This window comes from Hyperolius riggenbachi, chromosome 7, assembly GCF_040937935.1.
Source record: "Hyperolius riggenbachi isolate aHypRig1 chromosome 7, aHypRig1.pri, whole genome shotgun sequence".
Taxonomy (NCBI): Eukaryota; Metazoa; Chordata; class Amphibia; order Anura; family Hyperoliidae; genus Hyperolius; species Hyperolius riggenbachi.
In genome coordinates this window covers 40606996-40624300 of record NC_090652.1, presented here as the reverse complement: position 1 = coordinate 40624300, position 17305 = coordinate 40606996, and positions in this window count along the sequence as shown.

Below are 17305 nucleotides of genomic sequence, written 5' to 3'. Positions count from 1 at the left end.
ATTGACTTTTGGTGAAAATCAACCACTTGATGTTAATCCTCAGAACAGATATGAATGCCTATCAATAAATGAACGGGAGGCAATGATAGCCCTTGAATCACTTATGGATGAGTATGGTGACCACCCTTGGAGTGTAAATGAAGATGAGAACAACATTTCCCCCTCAGGGACATTGCATCCCCCCTTGGTATCATCATCCCCCCCCCCCCCCAACCACGAACCTACGGGTAAAATCGTCATTTATGCCCCCTCTATCTCAGAATAAAAATGTCCATGTCTTTTTAAATACAATTGAACAGGAACTGTGGAAATTAAATCTTCTTCCTCCTAAAGGGGAAAACAATTTGACGTCACAAGAGAAAATAGCACTGGATGAATTGCAAAAAGCCCCAAAACTGATCATCAAACCAAGTGACAAAGGGGGAAATGTTGTTCTTATGGATGAGGATAAATATATTGCAGAGATCAAAAGACAATTGGAGGATTTACAAACATACAAAAGACTTCGGGAGAATCCATTCCCTGCAATCAAAGATCAGGTTAATTGTTTGTTAGATGAGGGGGTACATGAGGGAATTCTGACCACTAGGGAACATGAGTTCCTGGTGGTGGGTACCTTCAATGTGCCAACCATATATGTAATCCCCAAGGTCCACAAATCCTTGACCAATCCACCTGGCCGACCGATAGTATCTGCTGTGGGCAGTCCGACACAACGTTTGGGCCAGTTTATTGACAAGAAAGTACGACCTTTGGTTCAAGCGCTGCCATCTTATATACAGGACACCCGTGATGTATTGGGTGTGCTGGCCGGCTTCGAGGTGCCCCCGGGGTCCCTCCTTGTGGGGATCGACGTGGAATCCCTCTACACGTCGATCCCGCATGAGGAGGGCCTCCGGGCTATGTCCTTCTTCCTCCGCGAGCGGCATCCCTCCGCTTCGGCCCATAATGCCTTTATAATCGAGGCGATGAGACTGATTCTCACGCGGAATTGCTTTATTTTTGACGGGCAGTACTACCAGCAACTGCGAGGAACGTCGATGGGGGCGGCATGTGCGCCAGCCTACGCATGTTTACATCTGGGGCTTTGGGAAAGGGAGCAAGTGTTCCCTAGCCCGGAATATGGCGCGCATGCCGCCCTCTGGCTTAGATTTATCGACGACATTTTGCTGGTGTGGAAGGGCACCAAAGACGAATTGGAACGATTTGTGACAAAACTCAATAAAAATGGAAAAAATATCCGGTTGACCTTTTCTTTTGGCAGTGAGATTCCTTTTTTGGACCTCCTGCTGAGAATTGAGGGTCAAAGGGTGGTCACAACGTCCTTTCGTAAACCCACGGCTGGGAATACGGTATTGCATGCGAACAGTCATCATCCGCCATCCCTAAAGAAAGGAATACCGTATGGTCAATTCCTTAGACTAAGAAGGAATTGTGGCAGAGATACTGATTTTAGAAACGAAGCCCGAAGTATGTATAGACGATTCCGTGAACGTGGCTATACGCACTCGGTATTGCGTCGAGCATTGAAAAGGGCTTGGAACCTGGACCGGCAAGAATTGCTGGCCCCTGGAGGGATGCCGCGAAGGGCGGAGGAGGGTGGACATCTGCGCCTGGTCACTGGCTATGGAGCGCACTGGGAGAACCTACGGGAAATGTTAAATAAGTTCTGGCCTATCCTGACCTCAGACAAAGATGTTGCAGGAATTGTAGGTCCAAGACCCCTTCTTACAGCAAAAAGGGCACCAAACCTTAGGGATCGGTTGGTGCATAGTGAGCTGTTAAAAAATCCCTCCACATGGCTTGACCAGAGGAAACCAATGGGAATGTACAAATGCTCAAAATGCAAAATGTGTCCCTATGTGGATAGGACCGATGTTTTTTCAGACTGCAGGGGGGAAAAGGAATATGCTATTAGGTCTTTTATTAATTGTGACACTAAAAAAGTAGTATATATGATACAATGCCCATGCGGTCTGAGCTACATCGGCAAAACTAAAAGGGCCCTAAAAGAAAGAGTTTTGGAGCATTTTTGTAAAATTACTGGGGGAAAGGCCACAGGAACAATATATGATCATTACAGGGAATACCATCAGAATAGTATAAAAGGGACCCTGGTGAAGGGAATTTATAATTTGAAAATTTCAGGTAGAAGGGGAGATTTTGATGAGGTCCTCTACTGCAAAGAGGCCATGTGGATTTTCAAACTTGGGAGTGTTTTCCCGGGCGGACTCAATGCAGAATTGGACCTATCCCCCTTCCTTAGGATTAAAAAATATGGTTAAAAAAAATATGGTTAACTGTATGTCCCAGCACCAGGGTCCTAAAGAGGAAACAACAATTGTACTAAATACTCTAGTTAGGACCATTCCTATGGGTAAAGCATGGGGAAAGAATGGATCCGCAGTGACTCTAATGTGCCTAGAAAATAGTCCTGTATATGTGCCTTTAAAAATATGTGACTGACATCTTGCAACCAAGGAAATATAATGAATTGTTCATTGAGGTCTGTGTGGACTGCCGAGTGAACGGTATGATCTGAAGCCACAATCTGAGGGGATAATATCTATGCCTGATAGGAAGCGTAATTGCTTTCATATAATGGACAATCTGGCTGTAAGAAAGGCTATAGCAACATGTGGATCGTGTGTTTCCAGAGTTTAGCTATAATCTATGAGTATCTCTATTGGATATAAGTTACCCAATCGCTTTGCTAATGATGCCTGCTAAATGCTCCTGCTGTCTGAGGACAAAACCAAATGTATGGTGTTGCTATGCAATGCATAGTATCCAGCCAAATCCCCTATTATGCCTGCCTCCTGAAGGAAGTGTCTACCTGAATGGTGAGTGACAGGATGAAAGAAAAATGGGTGGAGCTAAAGCGGATACAAAGGAAGGGCTGTTAGCAGCCATGGACACACCCTGATGAAACGCCCAATGAGGGCGTGAAACGCGTCGGTGGGCGGAGCTACAACTGGTGCGTGTAACGCAGCTCTTCCTCACACACGCTGTCTATGGACTCCTGGGCTGGCGTTTCCAACTTGCCGGTGTGCGCTGGAGTGAGGGGTCTTTGTGGCATGGCCCCAGCACATGTCTGAGCAGGTCTACAAAGGACTTAACATCTGTGCCCAGGAGCTTGCCTTAACCAAAAGTGATGCGACAGGACGGGTGAGATCGTTATGAGTGCCTCCTACATGCAGCAGCAGTTGCACTGTTGCACAGAGCTGATGGAACTTTACCTGGCTTGGCTTTGCTGATTCCACGCTTCTGCGTTGCTTCTTTGCTTCTTTGTGTGCGGCAGTAGATGAGAAGTTTCTTTAAGTTGATGGAACTGAATCCAGCCTGGCTTCGATGTTTTCACGCCTATGCATTATCTAACAGGGGGCCCCCCAACGTTGCATTACTAATGGCACAAGTGTGTGTGGAGTGAGCAAGCGCGGATGCATGTAGTGCTGTTGTGATATATTTCCTGGCCAGGATAGATCTGCAGCATAATTATAGGTGCATGCTATTTAGCCACACAGGCATACAGTTGTCAATGCTCCGCATATGTTGTTTTTAATTGTTGTGGGACAGTATTCTTGTTTAATCGGTGTATTTATGGGGGCTTGTTGTGGATATATATTTAATAAAAGCTGATTTTGGTATACTTTAGAAGGCTTGCATGACCTTAATATCCTGTTTTAATAATGACCTCTTTGGTCCTGCCAGGTGATCTGTACAGAAAGCTCGCTACTGAGAGTTCACAGATGGCAAACTGTCAAGACCTAGGTCATGACATCACACTGTGGGAGGGGTTTCACCACAATATCAGCCATACAGACCCCCCCCCCCCCCCCTCTCCGATGATCTGTTCAAGAAAGGGTAAAGATTTCCTTGTGGGTAAGGGGTATCAGCTACTGATTGGGATGATGTTCAATCCTGGGTTACAGTTGAAAACTCCGATAGGCCCAAACTCAAACACTGGCAGTTTGCGGAGTTCTCGGTCTACTGATCATGTGCAAGCTGGATTCTGCTCATGTTATTGCTACGTCATACAGCAGCTGTGTGATCTGTGTGTACGAGGCACCATAATATCCTGATACCAAGCAGCTGCTATGCTAGGCCGGTGACAGGGACACCTCAGAGGACTCGTGTTTGGCTGCTGGAACAAGCCATTGTTTGTGTCTGTGTCACCGTACAGTGATGTAAACAGTGGCTGTGTGTCACCTGTCCCCTTCCTCCTCTCCTGTCCGCACTCAGCTGCCAGGAATGTGCCCAGCGTGGCCCTTGTGTAATGGGAAGGTGTGGCGGTTTCTGCACTTGGCTGCGCAGAAGCCAGAGATGAGGAGTACTATCAGATGGGAGGGGTGCTGGCTGGAACATGTAGTGGCACCTGCTGTACCCTGAGTCATATCAGCTTCTGTAGCATTTCCAGGGACTCCTGATCCTCTGACAAGACAAATCACCAAGCTGCCTGCAGATTCCTCACCGCTCCGTGTTCACTATTATATCATCATTATTATCATACACATACACAGCAGCGCATTAAGAAACACACTCTGAATAACTCTCTGAACATTTGTATAGCACTTTTCTCCTGTCGGACTCAAATCGCTCAAGAGCTGCAGCCACTAAGGGGGCGCTAAAGGGGCCACCCTGCAGTGTTAGGAAGTCTTGCCTTCAACTCCTTACTGAATAGGTACTAACCCTAGCCAGGATTTATATCCTGGTCTCCCTTGTTAACCACTTCAGTACCAGCACCCTCTGCCCCCTTAAAGTTAACCTAAAGGCAAGTAAAAAAAAATGAGATGAACTCACCTGGGGCTTCCCTCAGCCCCCTGCAGCCGATCGGTGCCCTCGCAGCCTCGCTCCGATGGTCCAGGACCCGCCGGCGAGCACTTCCGGTTTGGCCGTCACCGGCCGACAGGCATGGGAACGTGAGTGATTCTTTGCGTTCCCAGCCTGTATATCGCCCCCTATGCTGCTATTGCGGGCAGGAGGCCGCAGTAGCAGCATAGGGGGCGATATACAGTCTGGGAACTCGAACAATCACTCGCGTTACCATGCCTGTCGGCCAGTGACGGCCATACCGGAAGTGTTCGCCGGCGGGTCCGGGACCATCGGAGCGAGGCTGCGAGGGCACCGATCGGCTGCAGGGGGCCGAGGGAAGCGCCAGGTGAGTTCATCTAATTTTTTTTACTTGCCTTTAGGTTCACGGTTTAAGAGGATGCTGGTACAGTAAACCGCCGCTTCCTGACGAATCACCGCTAAAATCCGCCGGTCACGCCGCTCTGCCCCCGCCGCAGCGCTGTGCGCCGGTCAGGAGCTGCTTTCATTGGCTCCTGACCCTGTCACTCCATGTAAGCCAATGGGAACGGCTTACAGGAATGACAGGGCCAGGAGCCAATGAAAGCTGCCCAGCTCACAGTGCTCTGCCGTCATGGAGACGGCAGGGCAAGCAAATTTCGGCGGGGAGAAAGCGGCGAACAGCAGGGACACGCGGTGAATGGGACGTAGAGTTTACGTCCAGTCAGAACCGCAGCGCCACCTGCCCGCCGTAGAATCGTACTGCGTCGGTCCGCAGGGAGTTAAAGGCGGTGCCCTTAAAGAGAAACTTCAGCCTAAACAAACATACTGTCATTAAGTTACATTAGTTATGTTAATTAAAATAGGTAATATAATCTCATACCCACCCTGATTTAAAAGAACAGGCAAATGTTTGGGATTTAATGGGGACAGCCATCTTTTTCATGGGGGTAGCCATCTTTTTGGTTTAAAGGAGGGGACAGGGAGCAGGAGACACAGAGCCAGATTTATCAAAGCATTACAGACAGTTTTTTCATCTAAAACTGTTCTAACCAGCAGAAGAACAGTTCTGCATGATAGTAAGAAACTTCTCAAATCCTACTTAATAATGGCAGTTTAGCGTGGATTTCTAGAGCTGCACTACAGTTAAGAAAAGTGCAAATCTGTCCCTAAACTGCTGCAGATTAAGAAGTGTTTCCTAGCAGTTCCCCAGATAGTGCAGCAGTGCAGACTAGATGTGATTTGTGAAGGGCTCCTCCCACCTCAATCAGAGCCTGCTGACAGCAGGTGTGTTGGTTACCTCAGCAACAGCAATTCCCCTCACACACTGCACTGCCTGAGAGACCTTCCTAACTCCTCCTATTCCTAACAGTTTAAGAAAGAATCTGCACTATCTAGTGATTTCTTAGGATGTCTGAGACAATTCTGCATGGATTTCTAAAAACCTACTAATATTTTCTCTCAGACACTCTTGATAAATGTCTCCCACAGTTCCAACTGTCCTTTGTCCTGATCACCCCTCCCAGCTGCACACTAGGCTTCAAATCTCAACTTTAAAAAAAAAAGAAATTGCACCAAAACAGCGGAAGGAGAACAACAACATCAGAAATACCATCATGCTTTGCACAGCATCAGGGGAAAAATGCCTGGGCAGTTTTCTTCTGTGCAGCAAAAAATGAGGCTTGGGTAAGAAAAACAACGATGCTGTGAAACTGTAAAAAAAAAAAAACACCAAGCCTTTTCAGTGCTGCTGAGTAGATTTTTTGTCTGGAGGTTCACTTTAGCCAGTACACCATCCAGTCAGAAATTTCACGTTTTCGTAATTACGACATGAAACTTGCGTTTACGGCATGAAATTGTAATTCGTAATTATCATGGAATTTGTTATTTCGCTATTCGTAATTTTGTGTCGTAATTTTGCATTAAATTGTAATTTTGTGTTTGATTCGCAATTCCATAATTTAGCAGAATTATGAAAATGATGGTAAGATGGGATTGGAATTTTGTGTTTTAAATGAAATTCCATGTTGAAAAATACTCAATTATGGAAACGAAAAAGTGTACAGTGGTAATAACGCAAAATTTCACATTATTTTTTCATGATTGCGATTTTTCCATTATGATCGTAATTACAAAAATTACGCAAAATTTTGCAAAATCATAATTGCCACATTACGATCATCGCTACACTACACAATTCACATGGACCGAATATAGTTTTTGGCTTAAAGCGGATCCGAGATGAAAAACTAACTATAACAAGTAACTTGTCTATATATGTTATCTAAAGTTTAGATAGTTTACACAGCAAATCTAGCTGCAAAAGTTTCAAAAGTGTATGATTATTTATTCCTGTGATACAATGATAGCGGCCATGTGCTGTTTGTCACATTGTCACAGGCTGAGGACTGGAGATGCTATCAGCTTGCCTGTGTGTAAATTCAGTCCCCTCTCCTCCTCCCTCTGCCTCTGAAATCTCTGGCTAGTAACCTCCTCCTCCTCCTGCCCAGACTGAGCTCCCATGAGCCCTTGCTACAGTGCCAAGGCACTGTGAAAAGCTGTGGGCGAGGCTTGTTTAGTTTATAGGGAATAAGAGTGTTAAAACAAAAAAAGCATTTGGCTTGAGAAATGCCCTATAAACTATATGAAAGGAACACAATTATGCAATGAGTAAAAGTTTATCCCGGATCCACTTTAAGAATTACTCCATCAATAAGGTCATTTTTAGGAGTAGGAGGACAGATTAAATTGTTTATCTCATCATATTTTCACATTGGGTTCACTTTAAAGCAAACCTGATGCAAAAAAAACTCATGATATAATGAATTGTATATGTAATAGGAACATTAGTAGCAATGAAAACAGCCTCATATTTTTATTATTATTCATAAATCATTATTTATTTTCAGTTATATAGTTGTTTTTTTTTATAGCATTGCATCATTCAGGCTGCTTTCACAGTGGTACGTTACAGGCACAGGTTAGAGCAGCCTGTAACGCACCTCAACGCACAGCAATGAAAAATCAATGGGCTGTTCACAGTGCCCACGTTGCGTTACATTGTAACGCAGCACGTCTACATAACGTACTGCATGCAGTACTTTACACACGGCTAAGCCGCGTTAGACGGTTTGCACATGCTCAGTAGGGGTTTATTATTTCATTTTATGGGCGGAGAGGAGGCGGGGAGAGGCCGCTACGTAGCCAGGCACATGGCTACTTATTATTCACTGCACTTGCAGTGTTTACATCCTGGAGGGGCCGCGGATTGGCTGGCAGGACCACGTGATGCGGAGAGCTCCGCTCACGTGGTCTCCGCAGTGCCTCCGACAGAGCAGGCGCACCAAGAGCTGCTTGTAACGCAGCTCTCGGTAGCGTCCTGCTCCAACACCACCAGGCGTTGCGTTAGGGGCACGTTATGCGACCATAACGTCCCCTCTAATGCAAGGTCCTGGTGTGAAACAGCCCTCAGTCATATTAGCAGTTTAGAAACCACATTCTGTCTTTTCAGCTATAAAACAAAGCAGAAATAATGACCCTTTTACATTTCCTGCAGTAAAACCTTATCTCAAGCTATCTGTTTCTTGGCTGTTTAAGGGCCCATTCACACTTGCAAATGGCAAAACGCTAGCGCTTTTGCTAGCCTTTTTCTCTGGCGATTATTTTGTGTGCGTTGAACGCGAAAAAAATCGCAATTCACAATTGGCGATTTTATAGCAATCGCGCTTAGCACTTTTATAGCAATGAAATATGATTGCCGGGAAATCGCATGAAAATGGTGCAGGCTACACGTTTGCGTTTGGCGATTTGCGTTAATTTTAGCACTAGAGCTTTAAAAAGCGCTACCGCTTGAGCGTTTTGCCCAAATCGCCGGCAAATGCTCTAGTGTGAATGGGCCCTAAGTGCTTCAGAAAACAGGACTGTATTCAACCCAGTTTCCATAAATAATAACTGAAGTTTTTTTTAACTCTTCCTGTATTGGAAAACAACATGGGACTTTTTTTTTTTGTTTTTATTTCAGTTGTACTACTCATACAATTCATTATATCATAAGTTTATTTTTGGCTTCAGGTCCACTCTCACGCAGCTCTGTATGATACGCACTCTTATGCACAGCACAGTAGTGTGTTCTGACAGTGCACTGCTGCATGCGTTTCTTTGCACAGTGCAGTGCTGTCCCAGTCTATGCAGGCAGCGGGCAGAATAGGCTGTGTTACTGGAGTCTGGGTTCTGCCGCTTCTTGGTTTCCCAGCGTTGGTTGCTGATAATATGAGGATTAAGTGTCGCTTTGCTTTGTCTCCCGGCCAGAGAACACAAGAGCCATTGTCACATCGCTCCGCCTCGGTCACAACACACACTGCGGTCTGTGTTCCTCCCCGAGACGCAGGAGAACGTGACTGTCCCAGGCCTACACTGAGCCAAACTGTCATGTGCCAGCCACAGCGCACCGCATTCATCCAAGTGCCTACAAGAGCCGCCTGCACCGGAAAGGCCATGCATAGCTCAGTACTGGAAAGTAAGGGGGTTTTTGATTGCCATATTTTTCAGCATATAAGATGACTATAAGACACAACTAGGTTCGGTGGACAAAAACCAGGGAGAAAAAAATATACTAAACCTGGTGCGTCCATGGTCCAGGAGCGACTTGAAGATGTTCTCCCCTAATTATTGTGTCCCCATCTGTCCCCCGTGTGTCCCAGTCTGCCCAAAGTATCCATTTCTGTTCCCAGTGTGTCCCCAGTGTGTCCCCTTCTGTCCCCAGTGTGTCACCCTCTGCCCCCATTTGCACTCTACTCTCCTCCCCCTCCCCCACGTGTCTTCCGTTCCCCCCATATATCCTCCTCTGCCCCCATTTGCCCTCCATTCCCCCCTTGTGTTCTCTGCCCCTGTGTATACCTATGAGAATCAGCAGCGCAGCTCACCTAATCAACGGTTTCAGCAGCGACCAGACACCTAATTTTTCCAACATTAATCTGTGTTGGTATGTAATATATCCTGTGCATGAGCGTAGCAATCACCTCTGCGACCCCTGCCATCGCAGGGGGGGCCCTCCACCTCCCTCTCCCTAACTGCAAGTGCAGCCAATTAGCAAAGAAACCTCCCTATTCACTTACAAAAACCATGTGCAGGAGCTTGTGTCATTTTTTTTCCTGTTTTCAGAGGCTGCTTCACAGCAGAACGAGTCCCGATTCCGGGGGGGTTCAGGACAAACCTGGGCCCTATGCTATCATTTTTGCAGGGGGGCATATTAAGTCTAGTTACGCCCCTGAATTCCCTTGCCTGCCTCCTGACATTGGCCCGCCCAGCTCCCTCTATGCCACCCCCGCCCTGGCCTTGGTTGGGCCCAGAAAAATCTGGTCACCTGACATGTCCACATTGTGGAATTTAGCTGGCAACTATGCATGATGCCTACAAAAAGTATTGGTAAAGAAAAAACACAGCACTCCCTTAATTGCATGCACTGATCATTTATTTAAATTTATTTAAATATTCATAAATGCAAAAAAGATGCAAGTAGAGCAGCATAACACAAAATACAGGGAGAACAATTGTAATCAATTCAAATATCAGAGGTCCACAATGAGTAAATACATTGGCCTCCATTCACAATGAGTTACCGCATTCAGTAACCAAATGATAGAAAATTACAGACTGAAGTATTGACCATGTCCACATTCACAATGTTCTCACCTAGAATTATCATTTGGGTAAAAAGGGCAGTAAAAAAAAAAAGTCATAGTAAAAAGTGCGTTAACATGTCGGTAAAAATTTGTTATTTTAGAGCTAAATTCCGCAAAAAATGAAATTCATAAGGAATAAATAGCACATTGTTTTTTTATCACCTGTAAGTTCCTGGAGCTTAAAAAGCTCTTGTAGTTTGAACTAGCCCTTAGGGCCCTTTCACACGGGCAGCTGACAAGTGGTGAAGTCACCGCCTGTCAGCTGTTCTCCTGGATCAGCAGCTCCCGGTACCAGCGTTGTACAGGCGTCCCCACAGGGTGAGGTCTGGGTGCTGAGCTCAGCCGCATTCAGACTGGACATGTCAGGTTCCTCCACCGCCCAGTGACGCCACCGCATGTCAATGCTTGACACGTGTGGTGCTACAACCGCGGCAATTTGACTGGACTGCTCGGCAAATGCGTAATTCAGCTGTCTGAAAGGAGCCTTATTGCTGGTTATTGTAGAAGAGAGAAAATGGAAAGTTGAAGCTCCTACTTGGGCGTGTATTGCCTACACTATGGAGGTCCAAGGCCGGATTTTTAGTGCCCCTAGGTCAATTTTCTTGTTGCTACCAGAGTTGCTCAAATCCAAATTCAGGTGAAAGCGGGATAGTTGCTATCCGGATTTCACCCTGTTAATTACAATCACCTGTGGGGGCTCAATCTTACCTAGCTGACTCTTCTTAGGTCCGTCCCTCGGCGCCTCCCACAATGCGTTCCACGTGGCAGTCACGTGAGTACAAACACTTCCTCCTTCCGGGTTGAAGGAGGAAGTGTTTGTAGTCACGTGACATGCGTGGAACGTATTGTGGGAGGTGCCGAGGGACGGACCTAAGAAGACATCAGCTGGATAGCAACTATCTGGTTTTCACCCGAATTCGGATTTGAGCAACTCTGGTTGCTACCCTTCCATGTGCAGCAGTGTCCTCCCATTCCATTGGCAACCCCCTAATCCATGCACAGCATCCCCTCTCTTTCGTGTACAGCAACTCCCCTCGTTTATGTGTTGTTCCCCATTTACAACCTCTCTTTTCAATTTGCAGTATCCTCCTACATAACCAGCAACCCCTCCTCAATATCCAGCCATCCCCTTGGGCTGCAGCCACCCAAGGCCTGGGCTTTTGTGGCCTTCCCAGAAATCCGATCCTGTGGACGCCACTGAGGTGGAGTGATTATCACAGCAGTTAAATGCAGGTAAATGCCTGGATTAGCTGATTTATAATTAGGAATGGCCAATGAGATGTGAATCATGCAAATAATATTGAGTTGATGCAGAATAAAGGTGCGTACACACATGAGACTATAGTCGTTTGAAACGATCGTTCCCCGATCAAACGAGGATCGTTACAAAAAAGGTGAAAACGATCATTAACTCCAACGACCAACGACTGATCTCATTGGAAAAGAACGATCCGACATGGTGGATTTTTTGTAACGACCATCGTTATAAAAAGCTATGTGTGTACAAAGATCGTTCCAAAACATATGGGCATGCGCAAACACTATTTGTATTGTTGAAAAACATCTTATGTTGTATTATGAGTACTATGTAAAGGCTGTAAATGTTTTAAAACATGTGCGTGTTTCTGTGTGTGTATATTTTTATCATATTTTTACTTCTCTCATATATACAGGATCTTCTCAAAAAATTAGCATATTGTGATAAAGTTCATTATTTTCTGTAATGTACTGATAAACATTAGACTTTCATATATTTTAGATTCATTACACACAACTGAAGTAGTTCAAGCCTTTTTATTGTTTTAATATTGATGATTTTGGCATACAGCTCATGAAAACCCAAAATTCCTATCTAAAAAAATTAGCATATTTCATCCGACCAATAAAAGAAAAGTGTTTTTAAAACAAAAAAAGTCAACCTTCAAATAATTATGTTCAGTTATGCACTCAATACTTGGTCGGGAATCCTTTTGCAGAAATGACTGCTTCAATGTGGCGTGGCATGGAGGCAATCAGCCTGTGGCACTACTCAGGTGTTACGGAGGCCCAGGATGCTTCGATAGCGGCCTTAATCTCATCCAGAGTGTTGGGTCTTGCGTCTCTCAACTTTCTCTTCACAATATCCCACAGATTTTCTATGGGGTTCAGGTCAGGAGAGTTGGCAGGCCAACTGAGCACAGTAATACCATGGTCAGTAAACCATTTACCAGTGGTTTTGGCACTGAGAGCAGGTACCAGGTCGTGCTGAAAAATGAAATCTTCATCTCCATAAAGCTTTTCAGCAGATGGAAGCATGAAGGGCTCCAAAATCTCCTGATAGCTAGCTACATTGACCCTGCCCTTGATAAAACACATTGGACCAACACCAGCAGCTGACATGGCACCCCAGACCATCACTGACTGTGGGTACTTGACACTGGACTTCAGGCATTTTGGCATTTCCCTCTCCCCAGTCTTCCTCCAGACTCTGGCACCTTGATTTCCGAATGACATGTAAAAGTTGCTTTCATCCGAAAAAAGTACTTTGGACCACAGAGCAACAGTCCAGTGCTGCTTCTCTGTAGCCCAGGTCAGGCGCCTCTACCGCTGTTTCTGGTTCAAAAGTGGGTTCATGCTTCCATCTGCTGAAAAGCGTTATGGAGATGAAGATTTCATTTTTCAGCACGACCTGGCACCTGCTCACAGTGCCAAAACCACTTGTAAATGGTTTACTGACCATGGTATTACTGTGCTCAGTTGGCCTGCCAACTCTCCTGACCTGAACCCATAGATAATCTGTGGGATATTGTGAAGAGAAAGTTGAGAGACGCAAGACCCAACACTCTGGATGAGTTTAAGGCCGCTATCGAAGCATCCTGGGCCTCCATAACACCTGAGCAGTGCCACAGGCTGATTGCCTCCATGCCACGCCGCATTGAAGCAGTAATTTCTGCAAAAGGATTCCCGACCAAGTATTGAGTGCAAAACTGAACATAATTATTTGAAGGTTGACTTTTTTTGTTTTAAAAACACTTTTCTTTTATTGGTCGGATGAAATATGCTAATTTTTTGAGATAGGAATTTTGGGTTTTCATGAGCTGTAATGAGCTGTATGCCAAAATCATCAATATCAAAACAATAAAAAGGCTTGAACTACTTTCAATATATGAAAGTCTAATGTTTATCAGTACATTACAGAAAATAATGAACTTTATCACAATATGCTAATTTTTTGAGAAGATCCTGTATATATATATATATATATATATATATATATATATATATATATATATAATAATGGCAGTATTTGTATAGCGCCTTTCTCCTGTCGGACTCAAAGCGCTTGCGAGGCAGCCACTAGAGCGCACTCAGTAGGCAGTAGCCTCTTGCACACTGCAAGCAAATCAGATTCAGATTTTTAATCTGTTTTTACATCCGATTCCGATTCAGATTTTTAATCTTTACTGCATGCTGCGTTTTTTGATCCGTTTTTCTGTTGAATGTATTCAGGGAAAATCGGAAACGGAATCGGAAACGGAATCGGAAACGGAATCGGAATCGGAAAACGGATTTGCAGTGTGCAGGGAGCCTAAGGAGACTTGCCCAAGAAACTCCTTACTGAAATATGTGCTGGCTTACTGAACAGGCAGAGCCGAGATTTGAACCCAGGTCTCCTATGTCAGAGGCAGAGCCCTTAACCATTACACTATCCAGCCACTGCATATATGAGAGAGAGAAAAATATTATAAAAAATATACACATAAATGTGTCTATCAAGTGTTTTTTACGCTTGCCATTATGTTTGGCCCTCTCTAGTCCACCTGGGAAGCTATTATGAATCAAAGCCTTTTATAGGATACCTTTGACGTCACTTCCTGAAATCTACTGAAAGATCGTTCGTTTAATGACGCAACTTCCTTATTCTATTGGCCATTAACATTGACGTTTCTTCCATTTTCCTTAACAAATACATCATTTGGATTATGTAGATTGCCACGTCACTTCCGTATCGTTCGTTCGCTAACGATCGTATCATTTTCACCTTTTCCTCGACCTTTTCACAACCATTTTATGAATCCTCATTAAACAATCGTTCGTCGTTCGGCACGAACAATCGTTGTCGTATGTGTGTATGTAGCTTTAGAGGACAACTGAAGAGAGAGGGATATGGAGGCTGCCATATTTATTTCCTTTTAAGCAATACCAGTTGACTGACTGTTCTACTGATCCTCTGCCTCTAATACTATTAGCCATAGACCCTGAACGAGCATGCAGCAGATCAGGTGACATTATTGTCAGATCTGACAAGATTAGCTGCATGCTTGTTTCTGGCGTGATTCAGCCACCACTGCAACCAAATAGATCATCAGGGCAGCCAGGCAACTGGTATTGTCTAACCACTTGAGGACCGCAGTGTTAACTCCCCCCCCTCCCCCCCCCCCCTTCCCCTAAAGACCAGGCACTTTGTCTTAAATCTGGCCACTGCAGCTTTAAGGCAAAGCTACAGGGCCGTACAACACAGCACACAAGTGATCCCCCCCCCCTTTTCTCCCCACCAACAGAGCTCTCTGTTGGTGGGGTCTGATCGCCCCCTCAGTGTTTTTTTTTTTATATATAAATATTTATTGTACTATTTTTTTGGTACTTATCCGTTAGCCGGGCGCATCCGGCAGCTGGCGCTAATTACTATTCCCTTTTCAGGCCGCCATGGATAGTAGGGAAAGATGTAACTCTGGTGGAGTTTTGTCGCCACCTGCCGGATGCGCCCGGCTAACGGATAAGTACTATTTTTTAAATAAATGGCTTTATTTTTTTTCCTTCTTTACCCTGCTCCCTCCCTCCCCCCGCCAGCCAATCAGCATGATCGGCTGTCATAGGCTTCAGCCTATGACAGCGGATCACTTCGAAGCCTATGACAGCGGATCACTTCCGCATCTCTAGTGGGGACAGCCTTGTCACACGGCTGTCCCCAGTACAGCGCGGCTGCAGATCGCAGCGCTGTACAAAGCAATTAGACGGCGATCGCCGCTCGGAGACTAAAGGCGGGGCGGAGCTCCACACCCCCGAGCAGGAGATGCGCGCGATCTCCTACTAGCCCCATAGACAGCCGTTCACGCCAATGAGCGTGGAGCTGTCCTGGGGCTGCCGCATTGCTCACACCAATAGGCGTGGAGCAGTCGGCAAGTAGTTAAAAGGAAATACGTATGGCAGCCTTCATATCCCTCTCACTTCAGTTGACCTTTAAGGCTGGTGAACACCAAGAGCGGCTCTGAGCGTTTTTTGAAACGCTTTCTGGGGGAAACCCGCTTGGCTAGTGTTAGTCAATGTGCTGGTGCAAACCAGGGCGGCTTGTTTTTTCCCCAAACGCAAACTCGGGTCCTGCAGCATTGTTGAGATTTCTGAGGCGTTTCTGCCTCAAAGTAAATAAAAATTTGCATAAATTTGCACCAACCTGATGTTATTTTCATCTACTAGACCATCACTATTTGACTGCTTATGAGTTAGGCCACATACAGACATCAGACCATAGTCTTTTGAAAATGAAAGATCACAGACCAATCTTACCACTCTTCATGTAGTATGAGAGCCATACCTACACAGTCTATTCTATGGAGCTGAACTCCACATCAGGAAAAAATCTTTGCAAGATGCTGGCTGCACACACAGATGCTGTACAGACACAAAAGATCAGTATCTGCAAAAGATCTGTTCCTGCCAAAAATCCATTCCTGCAAATTACAATGATAGTCTATGAGATCTGCAGATTATCATACACACATGATTTAACTGACATTCATCTGCAGATCTGCAGATCTGAAAATCCATCCTGGTGGATCTGATCTGCAGATGAATGTCAGTTAACCACTTGCCGACGGCTACACGCCAGTAGGCGTGGCCGCGGCGGCAGCCCCAGGACCGCCTAACGCCGATTGGCGGAAAGTCCTGGGGCTTGCATTTGCAGGAGATCGCGCGCAGGATGCGCGCGCATCTCCTGCTTGGTGGGCGGAGCGGAGCGGAGCTCCGCCTTCAGTCTCCGAGCGGCAGTGACTGTTAGACGGCGATCACGCCGTCTATATACTACGTGCAGCGCTGCGATGAGCAGCAGCGCTGCACTGGGGACAGCCGTGTGACACGGCTGTCCCCATGGGGGACAAGAGAGCGATCGGCTCTCATAGGCAGAAGCCTATGACAGCCGATTGCGTGATTGGCCGGCTGGGGCGGAGGGAGGGACGGAGGGAGGGAGGGGATTTAAAGGAAGAGGGTTTTTTGAAAAAAAAGCAGCAACATAAATATTTATTAAAAAAAAAATAAACAGGGGGGGAGCGATCAGACCCCACCAACAGAGAGCTCTGTTGGTGGGGAGAAAAGGGGGGGGAATCACTCGTGTGCTATGTTGTGCGGCCCTGCAGCTTGGCCTTAAAGCTGCAGTGGCCTTTTAAACTAAAAATTGCCTGGTCACTAGGGGGGTTTAGCCCTGCAGTCCTCAAGAGGTTAAATCATGTGTGTATGATGATCTGTAGATCTCATAGACTATCATTGCAATTTGCAGGAATGGATTTTTGGCAGGAACAGATCTTTTGCAGATACTGATCTTTTGTGTCTGTACAGCATCTGTGTGTGCAGCATCTTGCAAAGATTTTTTTCTGATGTGGAGTTCAGCTCCATAGAAAAGACTGTGTAGAGGACGGCTCTCATACTACATGAAGGGTGGTAAGATTGGTCTGTGATCTTTCATTTTCCAAAGACTACAGTCTGATGTGTGTATGTGGCCTTAAGATGGTCAATGAGATGTAAATAATTCAGAGTTAATGCAAAATTATGCAAATTTGTAATGCTAATCGATCCAGCTTGAGACT